The sequence below is a fragment of the Melanostigma gelatinosum genome, assembly GCF_949748355.1.
Source record: "Melanostigma gelatinosum genome assembly, chromosome: 2".
Lineage (NCBI taxonomy): Eukaryota > Metazoa > Chordata > Actinopteri > Perciformes > Zoarcidae > Melanostigma > Melanostigma gelatinosum.
Window position 1 is genome coordinate 14,243,015 of NC_136635.1, and position 22,149 is coordinate 14,265,163.

The 22,149-nt window shown below is 42.5% G+C and overlaps 1 protein-coding gene across 1 annotated transcript in view; it reads left to right on the forward strand.

Moving 5' to 3' along the window:
* Positions 1-2,050: 2,050 nt before the first annotated feature.
* Positions 2,051-22,149, forward strand: part of zfhx3b (zinc finger homeobox 3b) — a 137,928-nt gene continuing 117,829 nt past the window's right edge. Inside the window, exon 1 of the mRNA XM_079289598.1 lies at positions 2,051-2,079. The gene's annotated coding sequence lies outside the window, so the exon portion shown is untranslated. The remainder of the gene's footprint in view (positions 2,080-22,149) is intronic.

A 22,149-nucleotide genomic window follows, 5' to 3' on the forward strand; every position in this document is an offset into this window, starting at 1 on the left:
AAGGCGTTTAGAAATTCCGAATCACAAAACATCAAAAAGGAGATGACGCACTGACCACCTGGGCTCCATGTCATAATATCAGAAGAACTGTAGAAAATTGAATGCAAACAGGCCGGAGCTGACCAAACGCCTTCATACAACTCTGTCACGTTGCCCCACATTTATAGTGTTATTATTATTTCAGGGAGCCTGCATGTATGGACAAGGTGTTCCCAGCAGTTTCGTAATAGATATAAAGATAACCTGTTTCCCCATCAGCCCCGCGCGTCACAGTTCTACGAACTATATACACATTTATATTTTCTAAACACCCGTGACACATACTGCAACATTTGAATCAATTGTCACACCCATATAGAATACAATAGGGCTTCAACAAGTATTTCTAAAAATAGCTGGACTTGCTATACATACTGTAGACTACTAACACCAAGCAAATTTCACTCGAAGAATATTTCAACCTCTGTGCTGCGAATGCCCTAAAACTACTGAAATAATTAGTTTATTCAATTTTGCAAAAGTGTTATAAAGTCGTATCCTGAATCTGAACAGATATTTTGAGCTGACAGCAAAAACTACTCCGTCTTTCATCTCCGTCGTACCTTCATATGGCATATTTCAGAAAGCTGATTTTCACTTTTTAAAACGTAGTTATGATTCTTAATGTTACACTTTTATTCAAATTTGTCTATGCATAACACCTATTTTGTGAGTTTGGTAACACTCTAATCTTTAATAAAGTAGTCGTTAGTCTTCTCTTATTAAGCCTACCACCGTTCAATTCATATTTTGGTGCAATTTAAACATAAACACTGGGGTTTCACTGTATGCTGCATACAGGTTGAATCACGTCAAGTTAGTCAAAGTTCAAATTTGGATACGCATAAATGTCAACTTCAGTCTCTGATCAAATTTGACTATTTCTCTTCATGCATAAAAATATATGTATGAACTAATACAAATACAGTGACAGCTGTGATAATATCCAGGTGCACTGTACTTACAGTGAGCTCTGTTCATTACAATGGGACTCCGAGGCAGCCGACATGTTGCTGATACAGTAGCCTACACTTTTACATACATGTAGAACGTGCTTTCATTTGTCGGCAAGCGTTTGTTTTCGTTGTTTACAAACACGGGGATTGTTTACATATGTGCAAGTGTAAGCTACTAGGCTGAAGAGTAGGCTTGCGTGTTTCCAGTTTAGTCAGTCGCCGTAACTCGCTTATGTATTTCAATAAGTTGTTCAAACGGAGACTGTAAAGTAACGACAGAAAACAGCCCCGTGCGCAGCTTTGACGCGACTAAAATGACAGACTTAGGTCGAAAGCGACAGAATAAAATAAAGCGAGATCGCTTGTGTACTTTTAGTGGACGGAGTAAATGCATATCTTTGATTTAGAAAAAGCAAAAACCGGGAGAAAAACCTCTGAAAATGTGTCAAAAGGAGCGGAGGAGAAGCTGTGCCTCTATAGCGCCGGGCTTTGCCTGCTCCAGCTTTCACCGTCTTCCGTCTCATCAAACCCTTACTTTCCGCTGTTCTTAATTCCATATTTTCAATTCCTGATCATTACTTTACTCTTTTTTTCTACTTGTATCTATCCATCCCTCCCTCCCTCCCTCTTTCTGCCTCCCTCCCTCCCTCTCTCTCCCTCTCTCTCCTTTGCTGAATCTTATTGATCCAGAAGGCGGCTAATTAGCCCTTCCCTTCGTGCCTGTGTAATGAAGCACATGCGCACTGAATTAATCACAGCCATTTTTTGCAGGAAACTAATTAGCAGGAATAAAGATCCAAAGAGTTTTTTCTTTTCAATCATCAGATCTCACTTTCACCTCTTCCTCGCTCCCTCTAACACAAGACTCATCGCCTGCTTTGCATCCAAATTATTTTTATATTGCCTTTAACAACTAATAGTAGCCTACCTACTTCGGTTTTTTACACTCCGCAACAACAATGATCTTTCTTTTACCACCCTAAGCGCAAACTGACCAAAAGGGGACTGCCTTGATGGGATCTTTAGCTAAATCATCTCAATACTGGATTAAAAAGCGAGGATCACAAAGCGGCAGCGAGAAATTGTAAGTTTCAACTTTGCGTTTGTCTCTTTTCCTTTCTGTGTTTCCACGATCCTATTCTTTTCGCTGTAGACTTGTCTGAATCTCTTTCCCCATCTGTTCGTAGTTTTACGTGTAGCGGAGCTGGCTATTCTCACATTGTGAGAAATGACTAGCGATCACAAGTTCATTTCATGCAAGTTCTGTGGTTTATTCTCGGTTTTATTCGTATCGTTACCTGTGTTTACATCAGCGTTCGTCCTCTCCTCCTCATGAATGGAAGATAAGAAATGGGCAAGACAGCGATCCTCTCCAAGCAGTTGACCGCAGAAAAAGACGGTTTTAAAACGAATATGTGCATTTCGTTGGGATCGGGAAAAGGTATCGGGGTTTATTGGTGTCGAGAAACGTGTTTTACGGCACAGATGCAATAAGAAACGGGGCTGTGTTGAGCGGACGAAGGGCAGCGGCAGCTCCACATGAGCGCAGCCCAGAAAAGGAGCTCCAAGTCCAGCCTGTGGGTCCGTGTGCGTCCGGCGAAAGGGAACGTCTCTCGCTTTCTAATTTTGACAGATTTGACACTTGCCACATCCATGGGGTTTCTGCACCGTCGTATGCCTATAAAATCCTCTTCTGGATAAACACATTTTGTTCTTCTCCGACACGTCTCTCTCAGAAATGTGCAATCCCTCCGCCCTGTCTTAGTTCCTCTCGCTACACTTTTCCCCTTTACCCCACTTTGTCCATCTTGTCTTTTTTATTTTTCATCGCTGTTTGCCTCTTTTCAAGCGTTGTTTTTAAGTCGATTCTCGCTCATTCCCTGACGAAGTCACATGCAAATCGATCGGCATGTAAGAGAGCGTGTGTGTGTGTGTGTGTGTGTAAGTGTGCGTGCGTGCGCGAACGGGTTCGTGTAGCGTGTGTGTGTTACGTGAACGTGGTGTGTTCGCGATAAACGAAGCCCCGGGTCTCCTTCATGACAAGAGCGGATCAGCAGGACCTTTTCCACGGACAGCCTGAGAGGCAGAGCTCCGTTCAGAGAACAGACATGTGGTTCAGGGAGGACATATGCAGGCTGGATCTGCTGCCTCCAACTACTTGGCTGCCGTATCTGACTTTCAGGAGAACGGCTTTTTTTTTTCCTCCGACAAATGCTGACCGGAATGAAAACAAAACATTGCCCTATTCGTCTGACCTTAAGCAGACATAATCATTCCAAAGTTACTGCCGGAAACTTAAAGCATGGTCCAGGCTCAACCTATAGGTCACTGCATGCATTTAGTGGCCGCTTAGCCGGCTCACATTTGTGTGTATTTGTTCTTCTTTTTTTTTAAGTCAAGCTACACAAAATATCTTCCACGGACCCGAAATAGAATAGACTGGCCTCTCGGCAGAAAATACAAACAGGCTTGCACAGAGACCCAACTGAATGGGCCCTTTCCAAATGATCTATATATATATTTTTGTATTACTGCCAAGACTACAATGTTAAAAATGGATCTGATCGGGGAAAAAAATTTAGGTTTAATTGCAAGCTGAATATCTCCTTTAAATATGATCAAAAAATAGCAACTCCCTTTCGGATGGGATGGAGCTATAGACAGTTAGAAAAAGGCTGCGAGAATCGTAAGTCAGACTCGGATATTGTTCGCTACATAGAGACGGGAAATGAAAGAGGAAAAAAGAGGTTTGGCGAGCGAGCAGAGGCAAGGATAGGATATGTGTACCGTTTGGGGAGGCAGAAAGGGGGGTGAGAAGCAGTGTGTGTGTGTGTGTGGGGGGGGGGGAGGGAGGTCAGGCAGCCAGAACCAGGGGGAACAGGGGTCATGGAGTGAGTGCAGAGATAAAAAGGAAAGAGAGGAAACCCCCGCGCAAACAGCCGATGGATGATGGGGAGTGTGGGGGTCTTGCTGGGAGGAAAGGGTGATGGTAGTTGTTGGTATGTGTTGTGAGCCACACAAAGCACTTGTGGTTGTCAGCATCTGCAGGATTAAGACTTTGGCTTTAGTTTAGGATGGGAGAAACAAAATAGACGGGTAACAGGTTTAATAAAAACAAAACGTTAAGGCTGTCAGGGAGGGAGAGAAAGGCACAGAAAAAGAGAGAAGAGGGCTGGGGGTAGGAGTGTTGAGGGGGTTGGGTGGAGGGGTCAGATAGCCATGGGCCATAGAGGAGGAATCAGGGGAAGAGGTCAGATAAACAGATTCCTACCTTTCAGACTGAAGGGGAGCAGACGGAAAGAGATTAGCACTGGGAAAAAGAGGGGGAAGTGACTGATTAATTTAAATCAGTGATAATATTCATATAGCTCCTTCCTTCAATTCTATTATTGTTCTATGGTTATTTTCCGTTTCTTGTGTGTCCGCAAAAGTAAAGTGTGTGTGTGTTACGATTCCAGTTATTAGAAGCTCAAAGGTGTTGTAGTGGATGGGGCAGGTAGGCTGCTGTGCCAGAACTCGAGTGATCTCCTTTCCTCCCCTGTCTGACAGTAACACTCCTCTCCTCTTCCTCCTCCTCCCTCTCGCTTCGTCTTCTGTTACAAAACAAAGACAGCAGAAATGTTTACTGTCATCTCACCTGTCTGATTTTTTTTGTCTTGTCTCATCGTCATATTTATGTTTAATTATAACAGTTCCTGGCAACGGTGTAGGAATGTCATTGGCATTATTTCTATGTATTCTATTTCAAATATGTGTTTGTCAGACGTTGTGTTCGTTGTAGCTCACTATATTATCTCATGCTCATCCCTGGCTGTGATATTGGAAGTATTGCGGGTCTTGAGAACTGTGAGCTGTTAAAGTGCCACCAGAGTGATTATTTTACCAAAGACAGCATTTTTTTAAATAATTGAAATTGGGCCATTTTTATTTTTTAGCTCTATTCTTGTGGTCAGAGTTATTTCTTCATGTCTTGTTAATATGTTTAGATTTATTTTTTATAGCTTTTTTTTTTTCGACAAAAACATTTAAATATCTATATCAACAAAAACATTTAAGTACAGTTTGGTTATCTGCCATTACTGAAGGGAAAGAGCAAAAACTATATTGCTCTGTTCAGAATAATTGAAAAATACTCTCATGCAGATATTTCACACATCTGATTATTCAAATTTATATTTGTAATTGCTTCATATATCTTTGTGACACCAAGCAAGTGTTTTTAACCATTATAAAAAAACTCTAAATTGTAAACATGTTATTTGACTGTTTTAGACATATAACAAAATCCTTTGTCTGTTAAGATCACAATGATTGAAAAGTGCAGGTTTGTTTATTTGTGACGTTGGTGCCGTGCATAGTCGTTGAACATGATTTTATTTCTATGATTAATCATGCAAGTGCATGTGGGATAACTGCAATCTGTGTGTTGTTGCTGTTATCCCTATCATGAAGGAAATATTCGTTGTGGTAATGCTGTGATGTGATCACAGTGCTGTGCTGTAGTTGCCACTGATCCTGCACAGCAACAAAACGGTTGTCCACTGTTTGCACTTGGTCCCCCTCTATTACCATATGCTGATGACAGGTGTGTTCAGAGTCTTCAGATGCCATTTGACTGTATGAACAGGAATAGCACTTCCAGTCGGGGAAATGAGATGAAGGCAGGAGCAGTCGTCATGGATAGGCTTGTTTCATGGTTTGGGGGTAACACAGAGAAAGGGGAGACAGCGCCTCTGGCTGTCATAAACCCTTCTCCTCCTCTCACTGTGCCTCTCCTCCCTCTCTCTCTCTCTCTCTCTCTCTCTCTCTCTTCATCTCATTCTCAATGTGTCTCCCTCCTTAACTCCCACCTTTCCATGCTCGAGCACTGGCACCGTGGGGGAGCTCGCTGCCGTGTTATCGGTTGGAGAGAGCCCTCTTTGGGTTACCAATGTAGGCTGAGGCAATACATAAGAGATTCTCCACTCTTTATATTTGTTTGCCAGAGGAAGTCTTTGCACACAGAACACAAAAATGCACCTCTATATGCTCTGATAAGTAAGATATAGAATGATGGTGTGTCTCGTGTGAATGGAACATTTTTAAGAAATTGTTATTATTATTATTTATTTTGTGTTTTAATAAATCCGTCAGTTTAAATAATGCTTTTTCACTGTATGCCGTGTGCTTCATGAGAGGCAGAGCATTATAAACACGGAGCGCTACCTTTTTGTGGATCTGTCTTCACTGAAATCAGAGAAGAATGTCAAGTGTCAGCTATTAGCTGTATGGACACATGTAGATGAAGGCAGTCGACACAGACGATGGCTTTGAATCCAATGTGTGCTTTTGAATATGCAAGGTCGTGCAGCGGCGGCGACCAGTTCTTCCAGTTGTCCTGCAGCCGAGGCCAGTGTACATGTCAAGGAGCAGGCGGGGGGCGGGATCTCGGCTCAGCACCGGGGTGAGCTAAAAAGTGGGAAGGGAGAGTGGAAGAGACGACTGTCATGCTCAGGTGTGTGTGTGTGTGCATGCTTGTGGTGTGCATGAATGCTGTACACGATCCTTAATCCCAGCAGTCCTGAGTGTCCAAAAGGGCTGTTCTTTTATCCACAGAAAGCACCTCTTTCTCTTAAATTCCCCATCCTTGTCTTCGTTTGAGCTGTTCTTCTTCTTCAATGTCATCCTTTTATCTTTTTGAAGTGAAGGTTGCGCAGATTTTTGTGAATTGCTCTTTCACAATATGTTATCGTGTTAACAATCTTGGTTAAATCATTGTGGGAGACAATATGACTGTGAAGATGCGCTTGTGTTTCGACACGTGTGTGCACAGATGCATTCTGATTTGTGTGTACAGTACATTGGCATCCTGGACATTTCTTTTGAATGTGCCAGGTTAAGGCCCTTTTATAATACACTTTTGTTTTTATAGTCATTCGTTTTTCATTGTTAATTTTGAGCTGTTTCCAAAAATCTAATCCAGTGTTCAAATTCAGACAAATAACAGCAGACCTGTGTTATGATAATGCAACATTGCTCTGATTATCTTGCACTCATACAGGGAATAGAGATACGAGAAAAAAATCTAAAATTCTCTTCAGTAATGTGTTTAAAAGCATCGTGTGGCTTCTATTTAGACTCTCTCTCCTTCAGTGCAGAAAATTCATAGAATTCATAGAAAATTCACAGTCATAGAATGGAGCACAAAATTGTGTGATACAAATTTGTATTCTATTTCTAAAAAATAAATGCTGTTATAGTCATGGAAGGGGGGTTAGATTTTGTGTGTGGATCTACATCCTTGACTAGAATCTCAGTATTGTGTCTTTCATAAACGTACAATATCAGTTTTGTAGCAAACAAGGCTGTTTGTTAGATGGCTGTGTTGTAACAGTGGTTTAGACTGTTTTACTTCTGGGTCGCTGTATATCGACTGTGAGCAGAGGGACCTATGTGATGCATGCCTGTCCAGCGCTGTCAGTATCGTAAAAGCTGTGTGTGTGTGCGTGTTTGTGTAGCATAGCGGCTACGGGCAGCAGCAGCTAGCTCTAGTGTTCAGGGATGGGAGCAACAACGGCTTCGTGTCTGTATAGGCTAGATATGCGTACACGCAGGCGAGGCAGGGATGACAGGGACCACTCCAAGGGCTGCAAAAGCTGCCCCTTAGCCCCCAATATGCCCACCCTTCTCTTGGACCCTGGAGGCCAGCATTCCACCCTCCGCACTGGCGCTTATCATCACAAAGGACAGAATGCATAAAACATGGAGGACGCTTAGACAGAGGCGGCCCAGGTCGCCTTTCTCTCCCCACACTGAGCCCTGGAACAATGCATGGGCCCCTCTGGCCTGTGACTCTGACGAAACACACGCCGTCTTTTTATCCTCCCCTATTTCTTTGTCATCCTCTTCCTCTTCCTCTATGTTACTGTGCTCCGTGGAGTGATAACTACCCTCACATTGTTTATCTGTGTCTGTGAAATCTGCATTGTGCAACTGAAATGTAAGAGTGTGTGTGGCTGTGTGTGTGCGGCTGTGTGTGTGTGTGTGTGTGAGAGAGAGAGAGACAGACAGACAGACAGGTTTGAAATATTGACAATGCATCACATCATGTTCCATATTATTTATTGTATTACATATTTTGACATGAAATATGTATAGTTCAAATACAATTAAAAAAACATACACAGAGGTTAAATGTAAATTATTTAAAAAATTGAATTACATAAGAAATGACATTTTGTATAAAAGAAGACATGTTTGAATGCAGTCAGGCGATCTGTGTCATTTTCCTCGTCACTGATCTACAGCCAGGTCACACGATGATGCAACATCACTGCTTGTATAAGTCCCAAATACACTATGTGCGTTTGTATAATCAAGCTATTAGCTTCTGCGCTTCTCTGTCGGTCATTGGGCTTGGGCTTGTTTGAAAGGCCAGATAAAGAGCTATGTGACTGTGATATGAACATTATACTGCTATAGACTTTATGGCTCTTTTTCTCCATGCTACTCATTCTCCTCTGCTACTCCCAAGACATGCTTTGTATTAACAGTGGGTCAGACAGACACATATATAAACAGAATTGATAGCGTTTGACTGCACATTTTCTCATTTTTAGAATTGCATGTGTGCAGTGTTTCTCGTTTTGACTTTTTCCAAGAATGATGATATTTTATTTCTGTTTCTTGGTTTAAAGCTTTGGTTTCAGATTCAGGTCATTCAGATTTCAATGTCCCTTGTCTGTGTGCTCTGCGTCCACTTCACTTTGCAACAAACGGTAGTAATGTGCGACTGAGAGGGTTTTAGGCTGCATATGTTTATACGTGTGTCTGATAGCTGGGCTGTAGGAATGCACTGCTAGGATGTGCTGGACCCCAGCAGGTCTATGGCACTTCCTCTCTGTGTACCTCACAGATTATCCTCCGCAGGATTATAGAGAGAAGAAAAGAAAAGAGCGATGGCAGGAGCAGCCTTTCCCTCTCTCACACACACACACACACACACACACACACACACACACACACACAAAACAAAAATCTCAACAAAAAGTGTAATTCACTTGCAAATGTGTAGTAGCCCGTCCATGTTCCCAGTGGAGGAGCGAGAGAGAGAAGAAGAGGGAGGGGCAGAGATGGAAAGACATAGAGAGCCGGATGCAGTGTATGTCAGAAGACAGGGCTGAGATAAAGCTACCGACTGCTTCTTCCTGGTCACGAAAAGCAGCTGACTCCATCTGCATATTGATAGATTATCATGTGCTTTGTGTGCATGTATCGTATTTACTGTGTAAGTAACTAAATGTGTGTGTGTGTGTGAGCTGTTGTCATACGGCAGGTACATAAGTTGCGACTTGCTATTTGTCATTCCCCTTGCTTCTCCTGAGGTGGCCCAGTGTCGTTCGCTCAGTACCCCAGGCGACTGATCTGCCAGCAGTGAAGGGGTTAAGAAGCAGGGATAGCCCTCTTTTGTCTCTGCGGCCCTCTTTGCCATTGTTGTGGTGGAATTGAGCTCGGTGCACCTCACTTGACCACAGCAAAGCAATAAAATGGCCTCTAAGTGCTGTAGCCTCCGTAGTCCTCTGATGTCAGCTCTCTTCCAGCTTCTGCAGCTATATTTTCCTTTTTTCTAAAAACACATGGGCATGTGTCTGTGTACAATGTACAGTATGTGCACATATATACTGTACATTGTTATTTTATTTCGTTGTTCATTACTCATGCATAACTAGCCTTTTTATTATTTACTCATGTCAATATTCTTTTTTTCCTTTGTTGTTTGGAAATTGCATGGAAGTCACATACTAAGCTCCTGGAGAGTGTTTTAGTGTATTTTGACCTGTGTTGGTGCTTTGCATGCAAACGCAAAACACATATGATCAGAATATATAATATTAGAATGTAGGTTGTGAAGGACCTATTAAAGGGAAAAATTGCTAACTGCTCTCGAAAAGCAAATTCAAATATACACACATTTTATATTTTTAATGAGCTCTGGAAATGATTTTAAGTATTTATTCGAGCTTAACATTCAGCAGAGTAGTAATGATATTCAGTTTTTTTTAATACTCTGAGTGTGTGTTTGCCTCTGCGAATGCCAGTAAATATCTAGGCCGATCTGACCGCCACCACCACCACCACCACCACCTGATAGTCATCAAATCGAACGATGAAGTCTGTGATATCCGCTGAATGAACGGTACAGAGTAGATGCCTCGGTTCTTTAGCCAAGCACTGCTTTTTTTATTTTACATTTTCTTTCAGTTTTGCTATACTAGCAATAATGATACAAATACTGTGCATGATCGTTTCATTTTGAGAATGTATTATTATAATGCACAGTGTTGGTGGTATTGCGTTTGATTGAACTGATGATTGTTTATAGCAGAGTCCCACCTCTGCAGACATTGTAATTAAAAAGAAGATATACTGCGTGTGCGTCTCTTGCCATCCCATCTCATCTCGTCAAATAAGCATCTTGCTGTTGCAGTGAGCATGTCAGTGGATTTATGAAAGGTTTCTGATTGGCTGAATTATAATTGACACTGTCCCGCGTGTAATCCATATATGCCAGGTGTTATACAGACCACATTAAATATTGCACCAAACTGCAATTAAACCAACATTTCCTCAAAGCCACAATATTACACCTCTACATTATTCAGGGTGTCTCTGTCTCGTGTGCCTTTGCCACCCTTCTTCTCCTCTGCTGCTCTCCTCCTCCCTAAACACGTGTGGTTTCCTCTCTGGGTCTTACTGTACCTAAAACAAATTCTCCTTCTCATGTCCCTCTGTTAAATGAACAAACATAAGGACCCCGGTGCCTCATAATAAATTGATTAGAGAGAAGCAGACTCCCACACAGCAACACCGAAAACTAGAGATGTACATTGTGTGTGTGTGTGTGTGTGTTTAGCCTAAGGAAGAGGACACATACTCTCTTTATCTCCCTGACACTCCTATACCAACACAACCAGAAATGTATATTTATCCAGTTTAATGGCAGTTCTTGTCTGCTGGTCCCGATGCTCCCACCTCTGTGGCAAGCTATGCTCTCACCGCTGTTGTTGCGCCCAGTGGCAGCAGCTGATGTCTCATGACAGCGACAGTGCCGTGGCGTTTACATATTGGACACGGAGCCCTCTGCGACTGTTTGGTTTTCATTCTGACGTTCAGTGCCACAGAGCAGAGATTTGGTCTAGGCTGAAGGGGGGTGGGGCAGGTCCCATGGGGCTGACACAGGGCTAGACGACCGTGACAGACTGGTGACCTCGGCTTTGTGACGTCATTTGCCTCGTCTGGTCACCATGGCATTCATTTTCCCTACTGTTTAATGAATGAAGATAGGGGCCCGGGCTAGTTTATGCAGCTATTGGTGATGTTCTGGTGAATTCGGAGACCCAATGTTAACAGAAGAAAGCATTATGCATTTTTATGGTCATAACGTGAGTTTAAAACATCCATTCTATCAACTGTGATATATTTCTATCTATCTTTCCTTCTATCTACTGTATGTCTGTTAGGTTTCATTTTCTTCTCTTTTTCTAGCAGGGCGGAACATTTGACTTTTTGTTTTACTGAGGTGTAACAAATAGCAAGAGAGAGCATTGTTGTGTGAAGCAGTACAACAAAACACACCTTGACCACATATAGGAAGTCAGCCTGAGGTAGAGTGAGACTGAAAATGGGTACAGACATAGAAACCGTATGCATTTGATAGAAATAAAAGAAATTGCCGCTTAAATTAGGTATAATTTGGTCAGCGTCTTCTCTTTAGATCCAGTGTTGCCCCTGCAACTCAGGTAAGGTACGTATCTATATCTGCAGGAGGATGGCTATGAATTGGGCTCCTCTCATTGCCTGCTTTGTGTTGGAGCCAGGTGTTTCCTCATGTTGGATCATGCCCTGATGGGGAACAACAGGCCCCATGGCAGGTGAGAACCAAGATTTTAGAGGATAGCTTGTCACTCTGTGGTTTTCCTTTGCCCTGAGCCAAGCTCAGAAAACTCTTGCGAGCAGTGTAGACTGTAGTAGTAAAATTGCGCTCTGGGCTGAGGATTAACACAGGAAGTAGCCCATGTATGGTGCAGGAGCTCTGTGAATGTATTCTTTTCCTCGCAGCAGCACCAGGAACAGGACAAGTGTGTAGCTGACACAGCCTTTGTTTATACTGGAGAGAATATGAGTTTGGAGGAAGGAGAGAAACGAGAGAGGTGGTGGTCGGGGGGAGGGGGGGGGGGCACAGACAACAGTCTCATCACTTCCTTCCTTGCTAGTAGTTTTTTTTCTTCTTTTTTTCATGTATCGCCATTGTCAAAACAACCGTAGAAAGAAGAGGAAGTGTAGAACTGAGGCAGAGGTTCCATTATAGACATTTTGCATAACAATAATGCATGAAAAATCCAAACTGTAAACTGTAACTCTAATCAACCAGCTTGGTCTACCCTGGTACAATACAACACTTCTCTTTTTTTCTGCCAGACAGGGTACATTAAACAAGCCTGCATGTTTTGACCCTGATCAAAACAGAACGCTCATTTCTCACACTCTGTAGACCCCTGGCTTCAACAGCTCTGTGTGCAGTCGTGCACATGTGCAAATGCATGATTCTGCATGGATATATCTATATGAGTTGTTTCCTGTCTTGCACATATCATTTCTGTATAAGAAAACATCCTGCACCCTCTGTCTTGTTGAGATTCAGGCCTGTGGTCAGGGCAAAAATGTACTTTCACATGACAGATGGCTGTGTGGGCCTTCAACAGGAAGCCTGGCTACACTGTTTCACAATCCCTTTAGAAACAAGAACTGAGTACCCGTGCTATGGTGTGTTGTCCGCATTTTGTGTAATGGATGCCAGCTTGCCTGTAGTGGGTACAAGCACAAGGCGAAGGGAGGGGGTACCCCGACATAAGTGGACCCCTGAGACCTCCTGGAGGGGTAGAGGTGTGGCGAACGTCTGTTTTGGGCATGGCTTGTGTCAGCGTGTTTAGCGTTTGCCTCTAAGGGCATTTATATGCAAATGCTAAACAACCTATTGGGGTGGCTAATTACAGCAGGGCCTTTGTGTGTGCCAGGCAGTGAGAAGCAGGGCGGTACTAGCACGCCAGGCCTGGACTTCCCCTGCTTGTTTACTCATTGTCTTTCCTTATTACCCCCTCATTGACACTCCTCTTTTGTGTGGCTGTGCCGTTTGCCTGCATGCTGGCTCCTCCCCTTGTGGTGCCGAAGTTAATGTAGTAGATTAAAGAGGCAGCACTCTGGCCCTGTTTACTTCCTCTTTCATCTGGTGGCACAGCTCTGCTTTACTCTGTAGCCATTCCTCCCGTAGCTAACGTCTAGCCACCACCCATTCAGCCTCATAGTACTCTCTCTTTCCTACAATTAATGCTCAGCTAATTACGTTGGGTGATACAAATGCATTTAGGTCAGGTTCTAATGCAATGCAAATTTATGAGCAAGCAGAAGCAAATATTAACTTGTAGAGTCTCTGGTAGTCATTGGCTGGAGACAAAGGTACACCTCCCTTAACTGTCAAATATGAAGGTTTTTATGTGCTTTCGGTGTCGCTGCCTGTTTTTTTTCTCTTTGTTGTCAGGGATCTGACGACAGTGACAGCAGGATGCAATGAAAATGTTCCAACTGCATGGGCTCTTACCAGAAACCCTATTTTCTTCATTGTATAACTAGAGACTGAAATATGAATTGAATAATTACATATTGTTGTGGCCAAAATGACTGTTATAATAGTAATAAAACCACAACCAAGTCCTTGTGGTAAAAGGTGTGTACACAGCGTTTCATAATTACATCTGGATTAGTTGCGGTGTTGATGTTGTTTCCGCAGATAATTCGGTTTCATTTTGCTCTCCCATAAAAAATCAGCTGCAGCCTTATCTTCTTTATTGTAGAGTAAAAATGCATCCAGATGTAGTAAGTGCTTCCCAACATATGTGTGCGCTAGTATGACTCACTTTTCACCCACTATATTCTAAAATCTCTGCTGAATACACAACCGTATCAAACTAGTCCTGCTGCAGTCCTGTGAAATTATTTGTCTTGAGTTAAAACAAAGAGAGGGAAAGAGAGCAAAAGCACTGCTTTAGTGTTGCCTCTCACTTCATTCTACAGCTTAGGTTTACCGATTACACCCACACTTTTATGTGTTCTCCCTCAGACATACACATACCCTGACACACACACATATATATATATATATATATATATATATATATATATATGCGCAGGGGGAGACTTGGCTGGCCAAGGAAGCCAAGGCTGGATCAAAGGCCTTGTGTGAGGGAGCTAGGGTACCTCGTAGCAAACAGCTGCCCCTTGCTGTCTCTGCCTCTCACCCCAGCCTGACAGCAGCCAGAAATATGAGGCCTCTCCAGACCTCTGTCCTGGGAAAAAAGGCACACATACACTCAGAAAAGCTTTTGTTTCTGCTCTCTCTCTCACTCGCCCTCGCTCGCTCAGACATACAAAGAAGAAAGAAAGCCGTTTGTCTATGCTCATTCACTCATTCAGACACAAATGGAAATCTTCGTTTCACATATACACTCCCTCTGCCAACCTCACAAAACCATTCAATTATCACATGCTTGATTTCTCTTTATTGTCTGTTAAACTCTTTCATTAGCTGTTTGGCGCAATTTGTCTGTCAATCTTGCGCTGCATTTGCCTTTCTCCCACTTCCCTCAACATTGTGCCTGCTCTTTCTGTGCGCTAGGCCTTCCTCGGCACTGTCTGAGGCTGCTTTTCTTCTCCTATACTCTTGTCTCCACCTTTCCTCGCCACATGTCTGGGATTTCTCTCCCTCTGCTCTGCGTCTCCGGCGTGTTCAAACTCTGACAGAGTTGAGAAAGGCATTCAGCTCCCTAATCCAGGCTCCCTCTATCAGGAATGCTAATACGTGTGATTGTGTGACCCGGCGAAGCCCGACAACATCTGCAGGAGCCTATGGCGAGCCCCCATACACCCACCCACCCACACCCACCCAGCCCCCTGCCTTAGAGTGTTCACTCGCTGCCATTATTTCATTGTTTCACTTCACGCCTGTGCCTGGCCTGGGCAGTGCAGTTAACCCTCTGTTGCTCAAGCCATGCGAGCTGCAGTCCTGCACACAAGGCAAGAGGGGTACTGAGGAGGGGCGTATGGGTTTGGGACAGCCCTTTTCCAGGACAGGCCTCCCCGCCTGCCCATCTGGACCTCCACACACAGCTCTACCCCTCACACTGTCTACGTATGCATTCCACTACCAGCATTTGTGTTCATATAGTCTGTTTAAAAGTGTGGTCACTTGTGAGTTGAGGTATAGTTGCAGGAATGACCATCTGTGTCTCGCTGTTTCTACATAGCTTTTGCCTTCTCGGGGACATCAGGAAAAGGAAACTTACTCTTGATAGGATGAGATCTGAAGGGGTTGTGGTGTTAGCCAATGAAAACCTGTTATTCAATTTCCACCCACTCCTTTGCCAGGTATTGGAGTTGAAAGAAATTATTGTTGGGATAGTGTCTGTTTTTAAAAAGATGAATTACTTGTAAAGCACAACTGTCAAAGTGAATCTGTGTCAGGCTGGAGTGCTGCTGATTGAATTACTCTTCTCCTCAGTCCTGGCTGTACTCCTGCATATGTATTCAAGCTACACCATACTTTAGACAAGCAACGGGGCAGATTGGTTTTCTATGTTCGTCATTCACATCCTGTTAAAGCTTTAGGATTGTTATACCTGTCAGAATTTGGCCCAAGTAATCTGTTTTTCCTGGACTCCAATAAACAAGTGTATATATTTAACACACATTGTAGTTTCAGGCCATCATACGGCGAAAAATCCAAGCAAAACTAACTCATTTTATGTTTGCACTGAACAATGTAAATCCTGACAGCTTTTGTACACGTTCACTGGTGGTTAGGTGTCCCTGATTTGTTGATGTCTGGGATGAAAGAAGCAACTTTAGGCATATGAACATATTGAACTTTTCATGGTAGCGGTGGTTCAAATTATTTCACCTAAAAATAAGCCTACAGCCACAGTAGTAGTAAATCATTTTTACATGTGCAGCAGCCCACACAAAATAAGAGTTTCTAACTCTCTAAGCGTCAGCTAATATAGTTGGTTTTCAACCTCAAAGTTAGATGTGTCCCCACAAACTATTTCCAATGCGTTATACCAAAATTGTACACAACTACACAGAGAAATGAACAGCACAAACAAAGGGGAGTCAGCTTCGTACCTAGCTGCAACGTCTGTGGTAACCACTAGGGATCCACGTTCAGTGACCTGTGTCACTGTGTCCACACAAACACACACAAACATTCCGTTAATGTTGGAACAATGATTTTGTCCATTGCTATCAAAACCATGATTAATCATTACATTTGTTAGCAGGGGCAGTGTTACTATGGGGACATAAAATGGTCAATACTGCTTTGCATATCAACAGAAAAGTTTACAGTTGCAGTACAAATCTGTGTAGGAGCTGCCACAGGTCCGAGTAGCGCTATAGAGATCCAATCTTTAGGGATCCTCTGTCTCTTCCTCTGACATCTGTTGTTCATCTTAACAGGCTGTTGTTTTGCTGAAACAGATTATTGGGCAATTCAGAATGAATGAAGGTTTGATGATTTCCTGCATTCTCTTGCTGTTGGAATTTGTAAGAAGTTTTGGTTTTCTTACTGGTCAAAGTGGCTCTTTTTTTTGGAAACTAAATACATTTCTAAATCTGCTTGGTAGAACGATTAAAGGATATTCTGAATCAAAAAAGAGTGTGACAGACGTGACTGTAAAATCAAGTGGCTGTTGCATCGATCTTGCTTTGCAGGAGAACATCATCTACTATTTAGAACTGTTTAGAAAGTGCAAATTATTTTAGGACCAAATATAATTAACTCAAATATAATTATTCTCTCTGTTTTTACTGATGAATTTGCACATGAATATAAAATGTTTGAACAGAACAATTTAAAAATGTAAAAAATTGTTTTAATGCCCGACAATAACAGTTTTTGTGTTGTTTGCAAATTAATTGGAATAAATAAGCCCAAGAGGTATGTTAAGACTGATATATTGGAGTGCCACTGTGCAAAACTGCCACAATATGGAGAGGAAATATGCAAAACAATTTGCAGAAGCTCATACCACGCTTTAATTGTTCTTGAACAGCATATTAGCAAAGCTCACCATTACAAACTATTGACACCTGCAGTTTAACAGATAATATACAAAAAAATTAGTTGTCAGAGTGCATACTTTTGTTTCCTTTCAAATATCAGATATATTATGATTATGATGTTCAGTTGCAGAACTTAGATTCAAAGTAAAGAAAAAATAAAGAGAGATAGTCAACATCTGTCTATGTGAATTTCAGTTTAAAGTTCTCCACCCTTCTGTTGTTGCTGCAAAAACGATTAAAACTGAATACGAGCCATAGGGGAATATAAGTTGGTTTACTGTGCCAGTTCCCATGACTGCTCATTTAAACCAGGGATGGAAGGATGTCCTCCATTTTTAAGATCAAACTTCACGCCATAACAGGCCATCCCAGGCTTCATTTACATTGACAACAACATACTACGAATGATTATGTATATGATCTGTTATGTACACACACTCTTGATTGTTATTAATCTATACATTCCAGATTCATTGTGTCTAACTAATATAAGATATAAATGTTTGATTGAAATAACTGCAGATTACAGCTTCCCCATTCCTTTGTTTACAGACATTTTTCAGGGTTTCGAGACGGTTTAAAAGGAATGGGCTCTACAGAGCCAAATTGGATCTGGGTATGTAAATACTCCTCTGATGTTTAATGAGAAACAAAGTTAGCTAATTATAGCAGCTCTGAGAAACATGAGGAGGACAGTGGGAAATGTTTCCATCACTCCCTAGCTCTATAGATTACTGCCTAATTGCCTCAATCGAATCAGGCGGAGACATTAGCCAGAGAGGCAGAGAGTGAGAGAGAGAAACATGGGGATGGGGCTGATTACACATATCCGTCGGTGGCTCTTTAGATAATCCAGCGGTGGACCAGCAAGTCGGGCTCTCTGACATAGCATGAGCCTGTCTGTCTTCCCTTCCCCCACTGCAGTTATGAAGGTGAGGATAGCAGGGTACTGTATTCTCTCCTGCTGCACCAACCAGCTGCAGAGGTGATTCATACTCCCATGCGGAAGTTTTTCAACTATAATTATATGTAATTCTGACACGTTTATGCCTGATTTTACCAGACAGTTTCTCCACTAATGACAAAGTAGCACATAACATCCTCTCAAACATTTGTTACAACAATATTTTTCGACCTTATTATTGTATGTTGTCATTTTAAGTACTACTGTAGTTGAAAATAGCACGCAGTGCGAGTTTGGCTGACCCGTTGAGAAGCTGGGAGAGAAGTTTCTTCCCTTTTACAACAAATGCTGCATTATCTGCTTGTCAAATATGAGGAGTGCAAGACAGTGAAACACAAGACAAATAGTACAGTGAAATGAGAGACAGGAAACTGACTTGTTTATTCTATTTCTGTTAACTCCTCTAATTCCTGTTAATGGTGGTGCATGAGAAAGGGAGACGTTTTGAATGTAGCTGTTAGATGTGTGTGCCCTGCTTATGTTTTGGAGGCAGGGTGAGGGGAATAAGAAGCTCCATTGGATCTGTTTCGTCCTCAGAGCACAGTGATATTGAGGTCAGCTGTCCAAAATGATCTCATGTTAAGGAATCGGCGAGTCAGCAGGGTCAGAGCAGAACCGCCATGACGACACTTTCTCCACGGTGATAACGCTGCCCTCCTTTCCCTCCCCTTCACTTCCTCTGCACGGGAACAGCGGAGAAGAGTCTCAACTGCGTCTGTGCCCTTTTACTTTGGAGCAAAATGCTACTGCCTTTGTTCTCTCACAGAACCACGTTCAGAAATCAAGGGAAGATGGTCGGATTTATTGAATCTTTACAGTTCTGATGATCCAGAGCCGCATGGCTAATCCCGCCGTCTTCTTCAATCCTAAACAAACATCTGACCTGCTGAAAATAGCCAACAGAAAATAGCTGTTTCCTGGATGTCATAGCGGTGTAAACGGGAGCCTGAATAATCCTTCCCTCAGTTTCCCAGGCAGGATGCCATGAAGCATGGCGATGGAACTGCACGTAGGAGTCAGGTGTCTTCCCACAAGCCCTAAAAACTGCAGTTATTAAACCGCTCCTAAAGAAGGCTAGTTTAGACTCTGCAACGATGAAAAATTATAGGCCAATATCAAACCTCCCATTTTTAAGTAAAATAATTGAAAAAGCGGTTTTCCAACAGCTGACCAACTTCTTGGCCGTAAATAACTGCTTTGATGTTTTCCAGTCAGGCTTTCGACAGCACCACAGTACTGAAACTGCTCGTGTTAAGGTTTTCAACGACATCCACTTAAACATAGACAATGGCAGAAGTTCAGTCTTAGTGTTACTGGATCTCAGTGCTGTATTCGACACGGTCGACCATGCCATACTCCTAGAAAGACTAAACATCTGGGTGGGACTCTCTGGCACAGCACTTAACTGGTTTGAATCCTACTTGAAGGACCGAGAATACTTTGTGTCTGTAGCTGACTACACATCAGAGCTGACTAAAATGACATGTGGTGTTCCCCAAGGTTCAATACTGGGGCCTCTTCCGTTCAACATCTACATGCTTCCACTAGCTCAGATTATGGAAAGCAACAAAGTGTGTTTTCATAATTATGCAGACGACACACAAATCTACATAACTATGTCACCAGGGGACTATAATCCCATACAAGGGCTGGGTAACTGCATTGAACAAACAAACAACTGGATATGCCAGAATTTTCTTCAATTAAACAAAGATAAAACAGAAGTAATTGTTTTTGGTACCAATGACGAACAATTGAAAATCACCGCTCAGCTTCAATCACTGATGTTAAAACCCACAAACCAAGCCAGAAATCTAGGTGTAGTTATGGATTCAGACCTCAACCTGAACAGCCATATCAAGACAATTACAAAATCAGCCTACTATCACCTGAAGAATATATCAAGGATGAGAGGACTTATGTCTCAACAGGATTTGGAAAAACTTGTCCACGCATTTATCTTCAGCAGACTGGACTACTGTAACGGTGTGTTTACAGGTCTCTGTAAAAAGTCTGTCAGAAAGCTGCAGCTGATTCAGAATGCTGCAGCTCGAGTCCTCACTAAGACCAGGAGGGTGGATCACATCACTCCAGTTCTGATGTCTTTGCACTGGCTTCCTGTCCAACAAAGAATTTACTTTAAAATCCTGCTGTTGGTTTACAAAGCACTGAATGGTTTAGGGCCAAAATACATCTCTGATCTGCTGCTACCTTATGAACCATCCCGACCCCTTAGGTCATCTGGGACCGGTCTACTTTCTGTTCCCAGAGTCAGAACTAAACATGGAGAAGCAGCGTTCAGTTTTTCTGCTCCACATATCTGGAACAAAGTCCCAGAAAGCTGCAGGTCTGCTGAGACCCTCAGCTCATTTAAATCAAGATTGAAGATTTTTCTGTTTGCTGCTGCCTTTAATTTAACCACATTCAATTAATATATTAATCAATTTCCTGCATTTCTGCATTTTACTACTGTATTTAATTTCTTACACTGTTCTTAATTGCTGTTAAATCTCCTTTTCTTTTGCCTTATGTTTTGATGCTTTTAATGGTTTTAAAAGGACCGCACAATATATCACCATTTCCTCCGGGACCGAGTTCGTGCAAGGCGTACACTATAAAACGCAGATCGGCAGAGATCTTTTCCAGACGTGGTTTGTGTGTGAGTAATTGCAGAATTGCGGCAGTGTATGGTTGATTGCGAGCAGCGTAATGTCTCAGGGAGACATTGATTATTGTTTCAATGTATGTTTTAAATCTCCTTTACTTTTGTCTTTATGCTTTTAATGGATTCATGTGAAGCACTTTGAATTACCTTGTTGTTGAAATGTGCTATACAAATAAACTTGCCTTGCCTTGTGTGGGGAACCCAGACCCCAGCAGAGTCCTTCTTAACAGTTCCGTTGGGAGAGTAGGCCCTGTAAACAGATAATGCCGCTCATGCGAAAAGGGCCGGAAGTGGGAGGTCTCACTTGTCCAGACAGTTAGAATGGGCACTCTTCACACTGGGTGTGAATCCTTGGAAAGTCACATGGGAGTGAGTGAGCTGGGCATTTTGCATCAATGTTACTGCTAATTTACAGTCCTCTTCTTCCTGCCATTGGGTTCAGTGTTGGTAGACTTGGCTGTATTGATGAAATACCAACAGTTGGTTGACCAGCTGTTGAGCTGAACCTTGTTGAAGTGTATTGAGCAGAGCTTTAAAAGTTTTTTTGTGTTGCTCTCAGGTCTTGTGCACCAGTCTCAAGTGATTGTCTGGAAGTAGGCTTTGGCTCATATCTCTTTTCTATCCTAACATCAGTCACATACTACCTGGCTCTTTCACTTTCTAATCCTCCCACCACCTTCACACCCTTTCTCTCTGTCTCCCTCTCTCTCTTACACACCCGTGTTCCCATAATTTATGGCTGCCGGGTCCTTGATCAATTGATAGCAGGGAATCCTTTGGTAAATAGAGTTTTAGACACATTGCCAATAGACCTGGGCTATTGATTGGTGTGTAAATTAAAAACTTAATCAGGTCTCTGAGATAAGATTTATCTCCGCCCCAAGCAAATTACAGGGCTGACTTAAAGACATAAAGGCAGGCCGGTGGGCAGAAGAGCACTGCCCCTTCGTGGGTTCCAAGTCTGGCCACGGTCTCCGTCCTGTTCCTGTTTCACTGCCGGTTCCAGTCTCCGCTACTTCTGTCTTGTGGAATAGACCATGAAGACTTTCAGTGTTGACATAATGGATGAAGGATTTTCCTGTACTCTTTAGTTAGAACAAGACTGGCTAAGACTAACCGTTTAAAGCATCTGGTGGACATATTTATCCAATATATCTTATTGTTCCATGATGCTCTTACAGTATGGCTGACCCAAGTGGGAAGTAGTTTTATTTCCTTATCATTTTGTTCTGTTTAGCAGTTTGTCTTGTTCAGTCTTGTCAATACCCCCCCCCCCTTACGTTCTCTCTCTTTCTCACTGTGTTTAATCACTTACTTTCATTGCTGCCCGTGATGAAATATGTAAATCATTACACCCAGCTTTTATTTCTTCA